This window comes from Schistocerca americana, chromosome 4 (genome assembly GCF_021461395.2).
Source record: "Schistocerca americana isolate TAMUIC-IGC-003095 chromosome 4, iqSchAmer2.1, whole genome shotgun sequence".
Taxonomy (NCBI): domain Eukaryota; kingdom Metazoa; phylum Arthropoda; class Insecta; order Orthoptera; family Acrididae; genus Schistocerca; species Schistocerca americana.
In genome coordinates, this window is record NC_060122.1 from 451,144,120 (window position 1) to 451,165,789 (window position 21,670).

At 43.6% G+C, this 21,670-nt stretch overlaps 1 pseudogene; it reads right to left on the reverse strand.

The window, feature by feature from the left end:
- Positions 1–646: 646 nt before the first annotated feature.
- Positions 647–764, reverse strand: LOC124614300 (annotated as a pseudogene).
- Positions 765–21,670: the final 20,906 nt, after the last annotated feature.

Sequence of the window (21,670 nt, forward strand, 5' to 3'; positions counted from 1 at the left end):
TTCCTCCCAGTGCCAGGCATTAGGGTATCAAGGACGATTTATAACAGTTGTGGGCCAGCTTGCCTCAGGAGAGGATACAAAGGGTTTATGGCACCGTTCGCAACCGAATAAGTGCTTGCGTGCTGGTCAGAGGAGGTGTAATGGAGTGCTGCAAGCCGGCCAGTGTGACCGAGCGGTTCTAGGCGCTGCAGTCTGGAACCGCGCGACCGCTCCGGTCGCAGGTTCGAATCCTGCCTCGGGAATGGATGTGTGTTGTTAATTAGGTTTAAGTAGTTATAAGTCCCATAGTGCTCATAGCCATCTGAACCATTTTTTGAGTGCTGCAAAGTGGTCTCATACTGCCAAGTCTTTTGTAAATTTGACTTTATCACTCAAATAAAATCATATATCCTCTCGAACCATGTACTTTCATTTAGTTTGCTCCTCCCCTTCTCTGCTCTCCGTCCGAACAGGCTTGGAAGGTCCAACGGTACCGACCGGCCGCCGCGTCATCCTCAGCCCACAGGGGTCACTGGATGCGGATATAGAGGGGCATGTGGTCAGCACACCACTCTCCCGTCCGTAAGTCAGTTTACGAGATCGGAGCCGCTACTTCTCAATCAAGCACCTCCTCTGTTTGCCTCACAAGGGTTGAGTGCACCCCGCTTGCAAACAGCTCTCGGCAGACCGGATGGTCACCCATCCAAGTGCTAGCCCAGCCCGACAGCGCTTAACTTCGGTGATCTGACGGGAACCGGTGTTACCACTGCGGCAAGGCAGTTAGCTCCTCCCCTTCTGGATGCTTTTTTTTGTTATGTAGTGCATGTACAGAAACCAATATATGTTGAGACGTAGACCATTTTACTTGTGACGAGTAGTGAGTAGCGTTTTGATGAGACAGAATTTACAAGAGAGGGCATAGTAAATTACCACAATACACATACATGAGCAGAAGTAAACTGTCGAGCGCTCATGAACGTGAGGCATCAGGAATGCCTTGGCGTCAAAGCAGGAATTGTCGATGAGACTCATAACGCCATACATTTCACCAAGCAGATTAACAGGTGCTGTGTTTACCGACACTTGCCGACGAATGAGCAACGTTATCTGAGAGTGTTATCCCTTCAGAAAGTTAACGATTGTGGTTTGTGTACGACGGAACAGATCGTGCGACAGCACCTCACGGAAACTTTTCGTGGGCGATGGATTCGTCGAGGAGGCCCGATAGCATTGCCTCCTCGTTCAAAGGACTTAAATTCGTTGGAATCTTGGTTATGGCGACATTTAAAGGTTGTAGTGTATGCCCAACCCATCGAAAATGTGCGGACCTTACAGGATCGTGTGGCCAATGCACGTAACGCAATCGGAATGAAAACATTTGTATTGAAAGAATGCGTGATATACTGCGAAGAAGAGCTGAAGAGTATCTCAGGATACGTGATAGCCACATGCAGCACTGCCTATAGTGTCTGCTTCCAGATAAAAGCCGGATGGGTGTGAGATGATAGATTGGACCATATCTCGACAGGTATAGATTTCCGGACATAGCATTATAGGAACTTTCCTTCTAGTCTTGACCAATACTATATGGTGTAGGAATATGTGACACTTTTTTTAAACACTCCATATGTAACTGTGCCGTGGCTGAGGGTGCAGTTGCTGGGCGCCCAGTCAAAGAGAGTCCTTCACGGAGTATGGGGCAGTGCTGGGTCCCCAGCTGCGCTCTTTCTCCACCCTCGGCAGCGCGGAGCCGGCAGAAACAAATGAATCGGAGATGGACTTGTGCAGAAGAGCCCCTGGGGGACGCCGTAGGTTGCTGCCCTCCGCCAGAGGGGAGCGCAACCCAGTTACCCCGGATTACGCGCGCCCACTTCCTGCCACTCATTAATTATATTTCCATCACAGCAGAGGGCACGGCTATGCTGCAGGCCACGCAGTCTCCAAACCAACGCAGTACTGAATTACTCCTGTTAAACAGAGGACTACAGGTTTTCATAGTGTTTGTCACTGAAGATGAAATCTTCTTTGTGATTAGGCTGTGTCAGTTTTCTTTTCAGACTTCTTCATCTCGACTCCTCTGGTTAGGACATTCCTCTAAGGTCTTCTGGTGTTCCCGGTTGGTTGAGCACAATCAAAAACCAGTGGAGCTTGAACTTGCGGCTTACTTCCCGCTTATGAACATCTAAAACGCCTTCCTTACCTGTTACGTATATCTGGTACTGTATAACTCAGCTATTGGAAGAAATTCAATATTTATCGTGCAGCACATCGACGATACTCGCAGCTTACTCTTCGGTACTTACCATGCACCGGAGGAAGACTGTAACAGCGCTCACATCTCATAATACACTGCTGGTCATTAAACTTGCTACATCATGAACGAAGCGTCCAACAATAGACAAGCTGACAAGTTTACTGCAAGGTTCGAAACAGAACGATTACCATTTCATCACAACCGCACGAAACAGGTGGGAGTAACGCCGTCTATACTCTGTATATAAGGAGACAATTACATTCAGAAATCGCGTTTGAATGTTGTTTGTCTGTGTTATATCTCATTCTCGTGTCTTGTCCGAAGATAGAAGGAGAATAGGTGGTTACAGGTCAGTCTATAATTCTCGAGCTGTTAGGAGGCATCTCACAAAGACAGTCTTCCAGTGACGGCAGGCAGAGTGCTTGCAAGAACGCCAAACACTGCCACACTCCACCTAGGAAAGACGCGGGTTTTGAGACTCGATAGGATGCTCGCAGCGGGGGGACTCGAGAAACTCAGGGGCCTAAACAACACTATTTATTTACTCTCAGACTGGACACTACACTGTAGGCTAATTCTAAACATTAGGCAAAGCAAAGGATGCAAGTGGTCGCACAGTAGAAGTCAGTGTGAGGCGAGAGCCACTAGCAGCACTGTAAAGTATCAGTTTTGAGAGCAGCATTCCAAGTGAGAAAAACAGACTGCCGACGCTTACCCGACGCTGGCGATGAGCGACACGTAGCCGGCGTCCCAGCGGTCTAAATGACAACTCCCCTGCACACAAAAGGTGAGTTTTGAAAGGACTGTTGCGGCGCATTATTTCTCCCCATCTGATAGTGGGCCCACCAATACACTGGCACTTTGTAAGTATCGGCCAATCTGAAGTGCGGCTCTGCATCTCCCTCATGCCTCTAGCCAACCAAGTTTAGGTTCTTTTCCTCCTTCTATCCTCCTACTGTGAAGGTGGAGACTTTTCTGGCCGTTATGTTAAAAGAACCCTACGATTGGTAGCTACAGTGTTCAGGTGCAAGATAAACATCACTGCCCATCCTATTATGGCTAGCAACAACAGTGTTTTGCGTCACTTTGCCCGGCATTGAGGCCTATCGTGACTGGGGACCGCTGTCTTATTAGCAGTTTTACGTCTTTTTCATTTCACTCTGACCTGTGTAAAACTACTCACGTTACTTTTGCCGCTGTTAAGACGTGCTCATTTGTGACCATTTTCTACTGTGACATCTTACAACAGCGTCTAGGCAGTGGACGGAGTTAGCAGTTAATTCTCTGAAGTGAAACTTCTTCGCTGGGACAGCTGGCTGAACGCTGACACATTTGCCAGCTCTTTGTCTTGTGTCTCTGATTTCCTATTTTCGAGTTCCCTCACTGGCTTCCAACAGCGTTAAGTTTAACAATATACAAGTCAACACGTCGTTAATATACGACATCGTGCAAGAAAGAAAAACATTTACTAGCACATGTCGGAAGTCGACAATGGCGTGACCGTGGCCCGTCGGGACTGCGGTTTATCATACGGCAGTATTGCTGTTCTCGTTGGTCAGAATCCCTCATCTGTCATAATAATATGGAATTGATTGGTTCAGTAGAGCCATATTCACAGTCATGCAGAATTTCAGTGGTCCCACGCGACTAGCCCAAGACAGGACGCACGTAATGTTAGTTCGGCCGTGCATATCATACAGCTACTCACGCACCTTGAGTCAGTAACTAGGCTTGTTCGCAGCAAGAAAAGTACACACACGGACTGTGCGACCCACAACAAACGGTCGACATGAAAACTGTTGGTGGGTTTCTTGACACACCAGCGGAGACACGAGCACCGACAGCGTTGCGCACAGCACAGAGAAGTGCCACCATGTCGTATTTTAACGAGTCTGTTTTCTGCAATCACCAGCATGGTGGGTGTATCCACGTACGGAGACACCAAGCCGAAAGGATGTTTCCAGTTTATATTCGTCATCGTCGTATTGGGATGATGGTGTAGTGTGCCATTGGGTATACAATACTTTTACCTCTGGTTCCCATAGACGGTGATCTGGACAGTGGTTGTTACATCTATGAAGTGTTAAGATCAGTGGCTGTTTCATATCTTCGTGATCTTCATGGGTTATCTTTAGCAAGATAAATCAAGACCACATACTGCCCGCACCTCTCTGATGTACCTTGATACAGTGTTCGACTGTTGCCCTGTGCAGTTCTCTCACCTGTAGCAAACATCTGGTCATGGAGTGCCGAGAGACTGGCAAACCACAGTCCGCTAGTCACACGACTGATGAACTCCGCCACATAGTTGAGGCAGCATCGAATAACGTAGCCATAACTATCACCCAAGCTCAGTACGTCTCAATACCCAGCCAGGTTACACTGATTGTCGCTACAGAGGTGGAAGTTCTGGCACTACATTTCGCACCCTACCCAGCGCAAAATTGCCTACAAAATTTACTCACGTATTCTTGTTATTAATCTGCACACGCACAATACGTGAAATTCCGTTATTTGCTATCCTTTCTGTAGTTGCAGTTTTAATAGCCAACAGTACTTAAAACTAACCAAATGACGCCGTTAGAAAGGCAAGAGGCATTACAGCTTGTGCCGTGATTTAACGGTGCACAGTACAGTTAAGCTGCAACTCACTCAGACAGTCGTGAGTGTTAAGACGCCGCTTCCGGGATGGGAAGGTGACCGACCACTAATCGAACCCGCCCGGCGGATTAATGACGAGTGTCGCTGTGACGGCAAGCCGGTTCCTCAAATCTCTCTAGGTGAAAGCCCGGCTGGCGCCCAAGTCCTGTCTTACACAATAATTTAGAAAGTACTCATTTACTTTCCCCTGAATAACACTACATGCAGACAGTTGAGTTATAGTTGCACACATGCCGTCCGGGGAGAGGGGCCACCCTTCAAATTAACCATTCCAAACCCGTCAATAACCATGCCGACCCTTTGCAGTTGCAGGACAAAGGCGAAAGAAAAGGGACAAGAAGTGCAGTTACAGTTCTGTTCTGCTGAGCAGTTGGCATCAAGGCTGGTGATGTGTTCCTACTGCACCAAAGAGCGCGCGAAGCAGATAAGCAGCCAGACATAGCGGCAACGCGAGTCGACGAGCGGGCAGAGCGATAGCTTATAGAGAGTCTGCTGTGTGGCAATCGGGCAGCAACAACTTGAAGCCAGTGCTGTGGACGGCAGATGCCAGACAACACTTCGTGAGAGACGTCGGATTCAGAGTGGGTGCGTTCACCGCTATTGTAGTTCCGCCCCGGAGTGACCGAATCCTGTAGTCTGGCGGCGAGCAGTGGCACCATCTGGTCTCTGAGCGTGCACGTGGGGAGATGAGGATTGATTGGCGGATTGATAATACCAGCGAGCGGCACCATGTTCAAGGAGCGTGGGGTGCGTGCTCTGTGTTGTCTTGCTGCCCCAGCATACAGTCTTGGAGCGTACGTCTGGCGAGACGAGTGGCGCTTGGCTGCTGGCAACCTGTGATAATGACACCGTAAGTAGGGAGGATGGGGCGGTCGCTATTATCTAGAAGACCGGAAACAGTGCGTTGTGGAGCAACGGATTAGCACGGTGAGCTGCATGAGGAATCGAGTGGTGGTTAGGGCTGACGGTATAAGCTTGCGGTCATGAGGGCTGGAAGTACGGGATTCCGCTGTCTTGCTGACCATAAGTCTGTTCATTGCTGTCTCTGGAGGGCATGGGCTGGAGCGGCATCTTGGTCTACGCACGCGTGCGCCTTCGCCTTGTTTTTAAGTCTGCCCGCTATACGGCAGGCCTTGTACTCAGAGGAATTACCAAGAGGAGCCAGTGCTACGCGGCGTACGCACAACAAAAAAAGTTTTGCATCACCTCGGTTCCGAGAGTTCCGCAACCTGTACAGAAAATTGGTATAGAGATCAACATAAACATCATTTCCACCCTTTTTGTTGCTCATGAAAACCAACCATTGCATGTTGTACCACCATGCAGCGAGACCTTCAGAGGTGGTAGTCCAGATTGCTGTATGCACCGGTACCTCTAATACGCAGTACCACTTCCTCTTGCATTGATGCATGCCTATATTCGTCGTGGCATACTATCCACAAGTTCATCAAGGCACTGTTGGTCCAGATTGTCCCACTCCTCAACGGCGATTCGGCTTAGATCCCTCAGTGTGGTTAGTGGGTCACGCCGTCCATAAACAGCCCTTTTCAAACTATCCGATGCATGTCCGATAGGGTTAATGTCTGGAGAACATGCTGGCCACTCAAATCGAGCGATGTCGTTATTCTGAAGGAAATAATTCACAAGATGTGCTCGATGGAGGCGCGAAATGTCGTCCATGAAGCCGAATGCCTCGCCAATATGCTGCCGATATGGTTGCACTATCGGTCGGAGGATGGCATTCACGTATCGTACAGCTGTTACGGCGCCTTCCATGACCACCAGCGACGTACGTCGGCCCCACATAATGCCACCACAAAACAGCAGGGAACCTCCACCGTGCTGCACTCTCTAGGCAGTGTGTCTAAAGCATTCAGCCGGACTGGGTTGCCTCCAAAACACGTCTCCGACGATTGTCTGATTGAAGGCATATGCGACACTCATCGGTGAAGAGAACGTGATAGCAATCCTGAGCGGTCTATTCGTCATGTTGTTGGGCCCATCTGTACCGCGCTGCATGGTGTCGTGGTTGCAAAGATGGGCCTCGCCATGGACGTCGGGAGTGAAGTTGCGCATCATGCAGCTTATTGCGCACAGTTTTAGTCGTAACACGACGTCCTGTGGCTGCACGAAAAGCATTATTCAACATGGTGGCGTTGCTGTCAGGGTTCCTCCGAGCAATAATCCGTAGAGAGCGGTCATCCGCTGCAGTGGTGGCCCTTGGGCGGCCTGAGTGAGGCGTGTCTCTCTGTATCTCCTCCATGTCCGAACAACATCGCTTTGGTTCACTCCGAGACTCCTGAACATTTCCCTTGTTGAGAGCCCTTCCTGGCACAAAGTAACAATGCGGACGCGATCGAACAACGGTATTGGCCGTCTAGGCATAGTTTAACTACATACAACACGAGCCGTGTACCTCGCTCCTGGTGGAATGACTGGAACTGATCGGCTGTCGGACCCCTCCGTCTAATAGGTGGTGCTCATATATGATTGTTTACATCTTTGGGCTGCTTTAGTGACATCTCTGATACAATATCCACAGTATCTGTGATACAATATCCACAGTCAACGCCTATCTTCAGGAGTTCTGGGAACCGGGGTGACGCAAGACATTTTTTAATATGTGTATATGGGCAGCGCCTCTGCGCAAAGTTGACCATTCCTTAGACTGCCATGAACTGGTCTAGTGTGTGTTTGGATACCCCTGTTTGTGACTCTCCTTGGTAACTTTATTTTGGGTCGTCGTGGCAACAGTACTGGCTGACTCAAATTTTGTATATGTGATTTACTGATGTATTTGCATGTGAAAGATAAAATGTTTTGGGAGTAAATTAATAGTGATGGCTACGTTGCTAATTCCGGCGCTCATTTCATTGTTTCAGTTTGTGGGGATTGTGAGCATGATGAGTTATTCTGTGTATCTGATCGCTGGAGTCAGGCATAATTAAATATGCTGTTCAGGTAGCACGAGCATTGACCTTGAAAGGTCTCTGTTGGATTCCTTTCATGTTAATTTCTTAAATCTGTTATCATTTACGGCATAAATTCCTCTTCTAAATTTACTGTGGTGTTTCCAATTATCTTGGAGGAGAATGGGCAGTGAAACGTGTTACTTTTACACATAAACAAGAACGATCTGTCACACTACTGCACTTTAAAACACAGTTTATATGTAATGCATGTCACACAGTCTCATACGAAACCTACATCCGCTTTCTTTTATATACTGTATATGATAAGATACTGTCATCCCCCTTCCCTTCTGTGTGAGAGGATGAATGAGCAAATGAATTTCTAGTTGCATGCTTGATGGTGGCAGACAAGCCTGTCTGCTAGAGAACAGTAGGACCAACGTCGGAACAGGTAGCTACGCTTTCTAGAAGCAGAGAGGTTTCTACTCTTAGTATGGTCCTGTCCGTCCCTTGTCATGTTGGTATACGAAGCTGCCTCTCTGGTCACTTCCGTTTGTATCGGTTAAGCATGCTCGGTAGGATCCCAGGTCAGTCTGTCCGCGGCGAGCGTCTGAAGTGGTAAGATCTCTGGCTAAGCGCGTCTCTGCTAAGTCCGTAGGACAATAGATTTTTTAAGTTCAGCCTAACTAAAAATTTAATCACCTTTATTTCAGGTTTGGATCTAAAATATCTAATGTTATCTTAAATTGCAACGCAGTGTATTTCGAGTGTGAAGTTCAGAATATCTTCCAGTAGTTGCTTTGTCACTACTTTGTGAGTAAAGTGGAACCACGTGTTGATCAGTAACTCTAAGATCGTCCATCTTAAATGCGAATGTGCGTGAGATTATAACGTCTCGCCTTAACAATAATTTTCAATATAGCAACTTTTCTTTATGTTCAACCCACGTGGGTTGTACTTTGTGAGACCAGTACCACGTGCTTATACAATTGCTTGACCCATCAGGTTAATAGTAAGACGACAGTAACCAGTTCGAGGTTTTTCTTTTGTAAATTGCTTTTCGATCTAATTTATTTTAATTATCAAAATTATTGTGGAGTTACACTCTTTGTGTAAACCAAGTTGGCCACGTGAAACATGTGGTGTAATCATCAAAGTAGCCCTCAGCTATTCTTTTCGGGAAGATTTCACAGAGAGTTAGTATGAATTTAGTATACCAGTGTGTGGTAATTACATGACGGACAGGATTGCGCTACGAACGTAACTTCTTTGGGTGAAAATTGAATCGGTTGGTTGTGGTTAATTTCCTCTTGCATATGTTTCAACGTTCTTCGTGTGTTATTTTATGAATGCAGTGTTGTATGCATTCTCCCAATCTTGGCTCCATATTTGGTGTGTTCCGTAAGATTACACTCACATTTTCAGAATCCTAAATAAGGCACAAGTTTAGTTATGAATCAAGTTTAATATGCTGAAATTTCAATGATCAATGTTAAAATTGAAAGGGTACAGTACCGCCCGACATTGAAAATAGGTACAACATACTTCATTATTCTTGTCTGAACAACATATTTTTTGTAAAAATAACTCAATTTCAATTAATACAGTGAAGCCGGATACCAGTGTGGGAAAGAATGACAATTTATTTATTTAATTGATCGCATGTGCACTCCCACAAAATAAATCCCTACATCCAGTTTGGTGAGATCTGTGAAATGAATGAATGTATGGTCGTCTGCTAACCGCAGATAGTGAATGTGAACATATGATCATCTTTGAGACGATCCTTTGGCCACCGTTGGTGGGACCAAAGAGATGAAATTTACCTGAGCTTTGAGCACCTGAAATGTGGCTGACCAATACGGTAGCATGGTCCTCCACCACCTCAACAGAGGTGCGAGATGACCTGAAGAACGGCCATGTTTCAGCACTCTGCCGCTGGATCTTGTGCTGTTAAGACCCATCTTGGGTGTGCTCCGTAAAGACAAAAGAGTGGAGACATGGTATGCATGTGGAATATTTAAGAGTAGTTTGAAATAATAATTTCTCTATTTCAGGAACTTTTGTGGGGAGAATTAAATGTCAGGCAGGTAATATTAATGGGATCGTAGTAATCTTCAGAAGTGACCAACGGTCACAATAAAACCACATGTAGCAATAAGTTGAAATACTTCCGTGTGCTTAAGTTAAGCTGAATTACTAGCGTGTGTACAATAAGTTGAAATATTTAAGAAATAGCTTGTGTACCATAAGTTGAAATATTTAAGAAATGGTGTGTGCAGGACTTGAAATTAGAGACGAGTACTTCCACGTGGTGAGTACTGTGTGAGTCTCAATCTGTGTATGGGACAAAGGATAAAGAGAAGTACTCGTCCATGGTATCAGTTGAGGACTCGCGTGTGTGATGAATATGTTCTTAATATTACTTTGCGTGATATGATTCCGTGTGACGCTAGATTCAAACTCTGAGAGAGAAGCAAGGTGAGTCGGCCGTCTATCCAGCAACGCCACTTGGCTTGCATTGCACAGGAAGACGTGCATATATCTCCAAAGTTCATAGTAGGAAAGTAGAATTACAAAGTGAGGCAGTGTCGTGTGAAACTGGGATAAATACTAATTGAAGTGGGAAAGCTGAAAGTGATAGTGTTGTGACTATTTATCGTATTGTATTCCATGTTGTAGTGTGGTGTATGTCATGTAATTTGGGTATGTGTGGTTTGCATGGGAGAGTAGCAAGGTAGTTTCAAAAGATTAGTGGGTTATGCTTGTTCCTTCGGTACCGCTCGGTCTGGAGGAAAGTTTCGTCATGATGATTGTGAGAGTCGAAGTGTGAGGTATAATAAAAGACCCACCATCCTATCCAGAAAGTGCACTGTAGCGTTAAATAATTACGAGGCCATAAGGTAGAGAATCACCAATGTAAAGCCATGCCCACTGGGCGGAATTTCTCATGTGTTATTGTTGTAGGTTATAGAATTTGTGTGTTTAGGTAATAGAATTTATCGGAATAAATAAGATAGTGAAAGGAAAAAGATTGGTGGACTTTTCCTTCGAATTGTATGTTGTCATGATGTCCCGAATTTATAATGTGTGCGCCATTCATATTCAGTGTGGTGGCCACGTGTTGATAAAAGCCGTTAACTAAAAGACAAAAAGAAAATGTGGTATTGCCAGTGCGTAGTGAACAGTCAGAGTTCTGTAAATTACTGATAGTCAGATGTGCGTTTCCGTTGCGTATTATTCATACAGGAGGATAATTTGTTACTTTATTGTGAGTACGAGAGTTCATATTACTCGATAAATAAGAATGAATCCACTCACTTGGCAGACCACTCATCTTGCAGGCCTGACTGCTTGATGCCGCAGTATGAGCAAGGCATGTGGGTGCCTCTCATAATTTCGACCCTGCCAGGATAATTATGCCAGGATAATATTGCCAGGATACATTTTGCCAGGATATTTTTGCCAGGGTATTTTGCTGTTAGGGTTTGCTGATAAGATTTTTTTTTAATGGACCAGGTCAGGTACGCAGTGAACGTGTAGCTACCCTTGGCGAAGCTACGGTTTCTCAGGCGAACGAGGTGAGCGCACCGAAAGTAGCAGATGACAATGTGCTACTGCAGTTTTTACAGAGGATGGATAGAGATAATAAGGAAAGAGATAGGGAGTATAAGGAAAGATTGGAAGCAAATAAGGAAAGATTGGAAGCGATGGATAGGGAAACTAAGGAAATATTGGAGGCAAATAAGGAAAGATTGGAAGCGATGAATAGAGATAATAAGGAGAGAGATAGGGAGACTAAGGAAAGATTGGAAACAAATAAGGGAAGATTGGAGGCAATGGATAAGGGAAATAAAGAGGCAATGAGGAAGCTACACACAGTTATCGATGAGCGTCTGTTCGCAGTTAATAATCGGTTAGATGAGGGGGAGAAGAATCTGGATGCGTTGAAGCAAGTATGTGATGCCGTGAAAGAAAAAGCCAATAATTTGGAGGTACGAGTAAGTGCAATAGAGAGCGATATTACAGAACGTAGGGACGTGTTGCCGGATGAGCGAATCAAAGAGATAGTGGAGGACTTACTTGCAGATAAACAAGGGGCGTTAGACAGCGTGGAAGCTCAAGTCACCCGGCAGGAAGTGGCGCTAAATAAACACAGGGATGAAGTTGCGGAGGTAGTGGTCAGAATGAATACAATTAGCGCAGATGTAGAAAAGATCAGTATGAGAGGCGAAACAGGCTCTGACAGTACGCAACGAGAGGTTTATGCCGACCAGGAGGAGATACAATCACTATTACAGTTTAAAGAGGCACAATTAGAAACAAATAGGAAACATAGGGAAGAACTAGCACAGTTGCAATTAGCGTGCAGAAGCGAAGGTGAAACACCACCAGGTAGACTGCAGAGGGAAAGTGGGATAAATTCAAAAAACTAAAATAGGCAGAGAGAGGAAGACGAACTCAGAGAGTTAGAAGAACGGTTGTATCGGATAAAACAGGTGGCAAACCCAACTGGGTATAGTCCGAGGTCGGAAAACGTAAATGCGGAAGAAGAATGGAGGAGGCACTTCGTGTCGGTACAAACGTACACTTGTTTTCCGGATCCTGATAATTACCAACGTCCATGCCTGTGGCTGTCTCAATTTCAAGATTCATTACCTTCATCGTGGGGACCGCTCCTCAAAATGAAGTTTGTGTGTAACCATTTGAGGGACGAGGCTAGAGCGAAAATGCAGGAAGTTATTAAAGACTGTAGTAGCTACAAGATATTTTGTGACAAGTTTTTAAATGAATTCTGGTCGAAAAGTAAGCAGGACCAGGTTAAGCATAGCATATTGATGATGCCAAATTGTAACGAAGGTGGTATAAGAGATCCAGTGTCGTGCTATCAGGAAATGCTGAGACGAAATAGGTATTTGGATGTGCCATACGAAACTGGGGAGCTCATTAGAATTTGTATAACGAAGTTGCCAGTGAGATTGCGCAGAGATATAGTGATAGCAGGCAGAGGCTTAGACGATTCCGCGTCATTTCAGCACTTGTTACAGGAACTAGGTAATGAGAGCAACATTGTGAACGGCGACACGACTCATAGGTCAGACAGAGTCGAGGATAGGAACGGCAGAAACTATCAGAATGACAGGAGAGCATGGAATCAGAGGAATGACGGAAATGGAAGATGGCGAGTAAATAGGGGGCAGAATTCATGGGGATATCGACCGGCAAACCGGGAAAATAGAAGATGGGACAGAGATGGAAGAAGAAGGGAAAATGAAAATGATGGGCGAAGAGAGGATAGGCAGTCATTGGGTTCACGACAGGACAATCACTGTCACAATGACGGAGGGACAAGAAGGTGACTACATGATAGACGGGTACAAACCAGGACTATTAATGATGTAAATATTAGGTATATCGATTATGGAAAACTAAGGGAGAATCTGTTAGAGGAGGTAGGAGATGTGGGGAGTGAAATACACGCAATAATTAGCGTAGAAATAAATAATATAATCGTACCTTGTGTCATCGACACAGGCAGTGTAATGAGTGTTTTGAGGGAAGATGTGTTTTAAGTGTTGTAGTCTTACAAAACCATGGCCAACGTTGCCATTGCAAAGGACAACAGTGAGAGGGGCAGTTACAGGAAAGGGAATTGAGGTGAAGTTACAAGCGCAGGTAGACTTTGTGTGCCAGGCGAAGAGGTTTAGTACAGTGTTCATGATTGTGTCATCTCTAACTGTTGAAGGGATATTAGGCGTTAATTTTTTGAACCAATATAAAGCAGTCGTTAACATGAGAAATGGTTCGATGGAGTTGAAACGAGATTCGGAGGAAATTACATTAAGATTCGACGATTGCTTATATGCTAAAGATAACGCACACTTAGCATTATGTCTGGCGGTAAAGTCCGGTAGACAGGCACAGAATACGGGGTTCGAACAAGAGAAGAAGGAAATTCATAAATGTTTGGAGGAGGAGATCAGGGAGAAAATCTGGCATTTACGAGGGACCACGGTATACGGGGAATTGCAGAAAATTTTATACGAGAATAGAAAGGTATTTAAACATGCTGCGGGTACAATAAGAAATTTTGTGTATAGATTCAAGGTCAAGCCTCATAAACAGTTTAGGGCCCAAGTGTACCCGATACCTGTTGTGTACAAAGAAAGAGTGGAAGCTGAGATCGAAAGCATGCTACAACAAGGGATTATCGAACCAGCATCCAGTCCGTACAACAGCCCTTTAGTTTGTGTTGAAAAAAAAAAGGATGGGTCAATTAGATTAGTTTTGGACGCAAGAAGGATTAATAAGATAATAGAGCCAGAGACAGATCGGCCGCTGACACTTGACGAATTGCTACAAAAGTTCCACGGGATCAGAGTTCTCAGCTCAGTTGATTTGAGAATGAGTTTCTGGCAGGTGGAGTTAGATAGGGGGTGTAGAAAATACACTGCTTTCTTGTGCTGCGGGAAATCGTATCAGTTCCGGAAACTACCATTTGGGTTAAATGTATCATCCGCGGCATTTATCAGAGCCCTAAATACTGTCTTTCCTAATGAAATAAAAGATAAGGTAACGCAGTACGTGGATGATGTCCTGATAGCCGAAAGGAACTGGGAAGACCACAGTAGAACGTTAAGCATATTGCTCGGTGCACTGGAGAGACATGGGGTAACCGTGAATTTGGGAAAGTCAGAATTTGGACGAAAAGAAATCGAGTTTCTAGGTCACATTGTGACACCAGAGGGAATAAGACCAAATCCAGACAAACTCGAAGCAATCAGAGATTTTTCGGTGCCAAGAACAAAACGTCAGCTACGGGGTTATTTAGGATTAATCATTTTTACAGGAGGTTCATTAAGATTGGGGGTGCAGCGACACCCAGTCTATGTCAGCTGACTGGAAAGAAAACGGTATGGAATTGGGACCCTGTCGCGCAGGAAGAATATGAGGCGTTAAAGAAGGCACTGCTATCGGCACCTCTTCTCGGGCATCCAGACGTAGGGAAAGAGTTTTGTATGGCCACGGACAGTTCCCGTAGTGGACTTGGGGTAACATTGTGCCAAGAGCAAGAGCAAGGAGGAGAAGTAATACAACAACCTATTGCATTTGCGAGCCGAGTGCTTAGCAAAGCTGAGAGAAATTACACGGTAACTGAGCTTGAAGCTTTGGCAATAGTATGGGGTTTTAGTAAGTTTAGATACTATTTGTATGGGAGGCATACTAAAATCTATACTGACCACAAGTCACTACAGTTTCTGATGTCGGCCAAACTTAACCATAGACGACTCGCTAGGTGGGCACTCTATCTACAGGAGTTTCAGTTTTCGGTCATGTATGTTCCTGGGCCACAGAATATAGTGGCAGATGCGTTGTCAAGGAACCCAGTAGGTCATGGTCAATGCTTTGATGAGGAGACAAACGAGAACAGATATGATATATTGTATATGCAGGGCGTGCCGTTCGAGAAATACATAGCGGCGGTACTCACAAATATCGCGAAAGAGCAGGATAAAGACGCGTCATGGAGAATGGTGAAGGACAGAGTTAGAGCGAACTTAGATGCCAATATAGCGCTCTTTTATACGATTCAGAACGGGGTCCTTTTCTACCGTAGAAATCCGAACACACAGGACTGGGTGTTGTGTATACCAAATGAAATAATCAACCAGTTGATCTGGTACACGCACCTGAGTTAGGGGCATTACGGGGCAAGGAAATGCTGTGAGAAGTTGAGGGAATCAGTTTATTTCATTAGTATGGAGAGGAGGATCAAGAACGTGCTTGGTAGTTGCAAATTGTGCCAGAAGGCAAAATCGTTAACTATCTCATGCAAAGCACCGCTTTTTCCGATAGTGCCAGGTAGATTGAGGGAATTCGGAGCAACAGATTTGTTTGGCCCGCTACCTAAGTCAGTGTAGGGATATAGATATGTTTTAGTAGCAGTGGAATTGGTGTCAAAGTATGTGACTTTTACCGCATTGAAACGTGCGGCGGAAAGGACAGTAGCAGCAGCGATCGTTAAAAACTTCTTGCGAGAAGTAGGAACTGTAGAAAAGTTCATAGCTGACAATGGACCACAATATAGATCAAGACAGTGGTTAACCACTCTGAAGAGAAGAAGGATAATGTTCATATCCCGATACCATGCTGCAAGTAACCCCAGTGAAAGAGTGGTAAAAGAACTGGGAAAGTTGTGTAAGATCTATTGCCATAGGCAACATAGAAGTTGGAGTATTTTTCTCAAAGATTTTCAGGACATCCTCAATGAGCTACCACATGGAGCAACTGGTTTATCACCAATTACGGTACTAAAGAATGAACCACCACCAGATCGAGTCAGGGAGCTGGTAGATTTTCCGCGATCAGGAAAGCAGAGGCACAGAGAAATTGTCAAGGTTGCGATAGAGCGTATTAAGAAAGCAGCTAAGGATAGGCAGGAGAAGCAGAAAGGAAAGATCCGTAAGATCGAATTGGCAGTAGGAGACAAGGTTCTAATTAAAACTCATCGATTATCAAAGAAGCACAGATTCCTAACTAGCAAATTCTTTACGGTGTATAGTGGACCATTCAGAGTGAGGCGGATTGTCCATGAAAATGCTGTACTGATAGAGACGATCAAGGGAAAACAATCTCGTGGGCATCACATTTCTAACATCAAATTATGGAAAAGTTAAGGATAGATCGAAAGTAGGCAATTTATGGTAGATAGTCAGTGTATTTATTTGTGGTGTGTAACGTTGTGCAGGGGCAAATCGAACGTAAGAATTTTCAGGCGGGATGTCAGGAAGTATGACGGAATAGACTGGTCGAATGAGTCTTGAACAGGAGTCGACAGAGTGGTGTATGTACGTATTTTTTGTCATATGAATAAGGATCAAGCAGAAACGACATGATGATTAATGAGTGGATAAAGATGGTAGATAGAGAAGCGACGTGATAAATAGTAGTGGATAAAGGTGATATTTAAGGAGAGAACCGACGTGAAAAAGTGTGATTAATAAAGAGAGATTCGACGTGATGAAACAGTGGTAAATAAAGGTGAGTAGAACTAATAATGTGGAGATGTCTTAGAGGTATGTTACAGAGAAGCCTGTGTATGCTGCAATCGAGATTGATGCGAATGGCGAAGGAAGACCAGGAAATGATGGAGTAATCGATGGACGGAGAGCCGAAATACGAATGAAGAGATGAGGACAACTGCACAACGTGAAAGGACATAAAGGGAGTATGAGATCCAGATGGTGAACGTTGTGGAATACTGACGTAAGATGTAATATACGTGTAAATCTAATTCTTACCATAACATTTGCTATATGAAAAAAAAATAATTTTTGTTGTTGTTGTTGTTGAAGCCTGGTACCAGTATAACTAATCAAAACGGTACCAAGAATGTGTACAGTTATTTTGCAGGATGAATAATTTGTGTATTTTTTGTTCTTAGATGAAATGTCGCAATTCTAAGTTGATATTTAGCAGGATGAATAATCGGTAAAGTGAATGAAGAGGTAAGCCGATGGAGAGAGGTGCCAGAGTGAAAGGACGAATTCGGAGACTGGAAAGCTATCTCTGAAAGAGCTTCATGTGTTATGTGGTTGAGTATAATGGAGCAAAGGTATGGTATGTTGTCGTGAGTGTGGTGGTGTTAAGGTTAGCTGACTTCTAGACCTATTCTGCTAGTGTATTAATGGGTTGAATGAGAAGGAAAATGTGATGTCTGGTGAGTGAGAGTCGTAGAGTAGTGTGATCAATGCGCACACTCCTGTAAAGGGGATGCTACCGATCCATAACTAAAACATTATTGCTTTATTGTTTGATTTGGAAGAACCTCGATGGCAGGTCAGGATCTGACATCATATGGATGGTTCATACATGTCCTAGAAATGTTGTTATATATAATAAAAAGGTAAAATATATAAAGAGATACTAATTTCAGTCGGTCACAAGCACAAAGGTGCATTGTATGTTGTAGATTTAGAGTCATCAGTTTCTAAAATGTTTATTGTGTTAGGATGTTAAAGTAGTTTACTATTTAATAACATGTGGTAGGTAATTGTGAGCTGTGTAGATTATTTTTTTTTTTTTTGTTAGAACACTTTCAAGGGGTATTAATTTCAATCTGTCACAAGCACAAAGGTTCACTGTATTTTGTAGTTTTAGAATTAACAGTTTCTAATATTTTCAAAGTGATAGGATGTTAGAGTAGTCTACTATTTGATATTGTAATTATGAGCTGTATAGATTGTTTCTTATTCCTTTTGTTTTTTTTTTTACACTTTCATGTTTTGAATGAGGGACGACAGGTACAATCAATAGCACAAGTGTGGGCTGTATATAGAAAAGGGATAAATGTTGAGGTTGTATGTGTAGAAAACTAGAGTGTATAATTTTATGTTTTTTAGAACGAAGATTCTTTTATTACCAATGTGTCTAATAGATCATACATGTAATCAATGAGTATTTAAATAATGTAAGAATATCCTTTTGTCTGTAATGTTGCGAGATGCACGGAAGGGTCTGACTGATTGGGTGTCGTAGCACTGAGGTGCTACACAGAACACGCCCGTACCACATAAGCCAAGCAGACGTCGGCATGGGAGAGGCAACAGAGCCGGTGCGCTCCCCACTCCACTGCCGGTTGGGGTACACTCCATGCGCCCGCTACAGCAGGTCAACGGCCTGGGGCGACACGCACATACCACTGGCCATTCATAAGTTCCGCCACCCTTACGACTGGGGAAAGTATCCCGCGGAGGCAACAGCGGGTGGTTTCTTCTGCTTAACGGCTCGCGCGGCAGAATGACGCCAGAATGAACGACGCGCGGCAGAGTCCGGCGAACATTTTTTACCAGCAACTATTAACTAGTACTGGACATTGGAGCCGTGAAACCAGATGACTGCTCGTATGTCTCCATAAGGTGGAAAGTGAAGGACTGGTGTTTCCACGTTGTGAGTGGTGGAAAAGATTTTTGTCTTTAGCAGACAGGACAATTGTTTTGTTTTGTCTTGACCACTGAACGGTGGGATCCATAAACTTTTCGCAGTGACTTGTTAAGTGTGCTTTGTGAATTGCATGTGGGATGTTTGGTATACTTAAAGAGGACAGTTGTCGTTTGGTGACTAATTATTGTATGAACACAAGAAACTAAAGTGGGACATTGACATCTGCATTTGTAGTAGGAGACATTTCTTTAATTGGTGCGGGAATAAGTGCTGTTTATTGGAACTTACGACTTGTAATTACACCATGAACTGAAAGGACAGAAACGTGGGTAATAGTAGTTGTAGGGCCATTTCTGGACGACCAGATTCGTGTGGATGGTACTCTGAGAGTGACTATGACATTTGTGTTTAATGTGAGATACAGTTTACTGTTCAGTGCGTGTTCAAAATGCCGATTTGAGTGACCTAAAGACTTTCGTCTGGGTAACCATGGGAGAGCTTTGACACCGAGACAGTGTTTCTAGGGAACCTGTCAGCAACTTTTTTGACCCCAAGAAAACCACAGAATGAAATGATTCCGTGTGACTCGCAAGATAGGGAATATTGTATTTGTACTTGTAAATGTGTAAATATTTTTTATATGTTTCATTCCTGAAGGGACAGCAAGTGTAATTGTATTTCATTAACGTATGTGTTTAGAATAGTTAGTGTGTCTTTTTTTTTTTTTTTTTTTTCTGGGTTACCAGTTCACGTAGGATGTTTATTCGAATATTTGGTACAATGATGCTTTAATTATTAGCCAGTGGCGTAATACTAACGTAGCGGCTCTTATTGCATTGGTCAGTAAGCTTGTCACAGGGGACAAGAGTTTGCATTGCACAACAAATACCGGAATTAACTGATGCATTTTGATGTCGTGGACAGTAATAATCTTGTTGGTGTGTTGACTGAAGCCACTTATTTTCATAATCACAGTGGTGATATTTCACATTAAAGTGTAACGAAGGCTCGTCGAAATGCCAGTTCTCGTCGTCTAAATGTGTAACAACAGAGAAATGAGCAGTAGAGTAAGATACGAGACCTATTGGTGGATTCAAGCACTTATTGCTAACTATTTACTGCGCGTATTGATCAAAGTTGATGGACTGACTAGCTCAGCAGCAGGTATTTGTACTGGTGGACAAGGATAATGTTAAACTCACAGTCGAGTAGTGGTGGCAATTGCTTAAGTGATGATAGTTAATTAGGTATGACATGATGTCTTAGATGAACTATATTATGTAACCAGTACGTAACTTGTAGTATATTCCATTGTTTTTTTCTCAGTTTTATTTCTCTGTAGGTTTGATGTATATTTTAGAGTAATGGTATGGAGCCTGACATTCTACATGTAACTAGTGTATGCAATGTTTTTCTTTTGTTGATTTTGTTTTGTATTTAGACTTTGCTGTGTAAAGATTTTTACCCCGCAATTTATGAATGTCAGATTACTTGCTCTGTGTTTGGATGGTGAGCTATTTAAAATTTCATGAGTACAGTTAGTATTTTTTTATTTGTTTTAGAATTATTGAAGTTTGGATTGCTCCTAAAAATAACAGAGATCCCGGTAACTAAGCCAATTTTTATCTCACCATTATTTTTTATTTGTATGATGTGATGTTTTATTTCTCATTTGGATTAATGTAAATATGTATGTGTACGTTACTCCGGATTGTGGAGAGTACAATAATGCAACAACTGTGTCAATAATTTGGTAAAGTAACAGCATTTGGTCGTCTATTTGAGGTCACCAGCGGCTAAGGCCTCCTCCTGGTTATTATGATGACTTGCTACGTTTGTTCTAATACAGCTTTCTTTAAAAAAATGTTCGGAACTACCCTCGCATTGCAAGGATAGTACCATGCCATTTTTTTCTGCATGGGTAGCCGGTGGTGAAAGGGTACAGTACCGCCCGACATTGAAAATAGGTACAACATACTTCATTATTCTTATCTGAACAACATATTTTTTGTAAAAATAACTCAATTTCAATTAATACAGCGGAGCTGGATACCAGTGTGGGAAAGAATGACAATTTATTTATTTATTTGATCACATGTGCACTCCCACAAAATAAATCCCTACATCCAGTTTGGTGAGATCTGTGAAATGAATGAATGTATGGTCGTCTGCTAACCGCAGATAGTGAATGTGAACGTATGATCATCTTTGAGACGATCCTTTGGCCACCTTTGGTGGGACCAAAGAGATGAAATTTACCTGAGCTTTGAGCACCTGAAATGTGGCTGACCAATACGGTAGCATGGTCCTCCCCCACCTCAACAGAGGTGCGAGATGACCTGAAGAACGGCCATGTTTCAGCACTCTGCCGCTGGATCTTGTGCTGTTAAGACCTGTCTTGGGTGTGCTCCATAAAGACAAAAGAGTGGAGACATGGTATGCATGTGGAATATTTAAGAGTAGTTTGAAATAATAATTTCTCTATTTCAGGAACTTTTGTGGGGAGAATTAAATGTCAGGCAGGTAATATTAATGGGATCGTAGTAATCTTCGGAAGTGACCAATGGTCACAATGAAACGACGTGTAGCAATTAGTTAAAATACTTCCGTGTGCTTAAGTTAAGCTGAATTACTAGCGTGTGTACAATAAGTTGAAATATTTAAGAAATAGCTTGTGTACCATAAGTTGAAATACTTAAGAAATGGCGTGTGCAGGACTTGAAATTAGAGACGAGTACTTCCACGTGGTGAGTACTGTGTGAGTCTCAATCTGTGTATGGGACAAAGGAAAAGAGAAGTACTCGTCCATGGTATCAGTTGAGGACTCGCGTGTGTGATGAATATGTTCTTAATATTACTTTGCGTGATATGATTCCGTGTGACGCTAGATTCAAACTCTGAGAGAGAAGCAAGGTGAGTC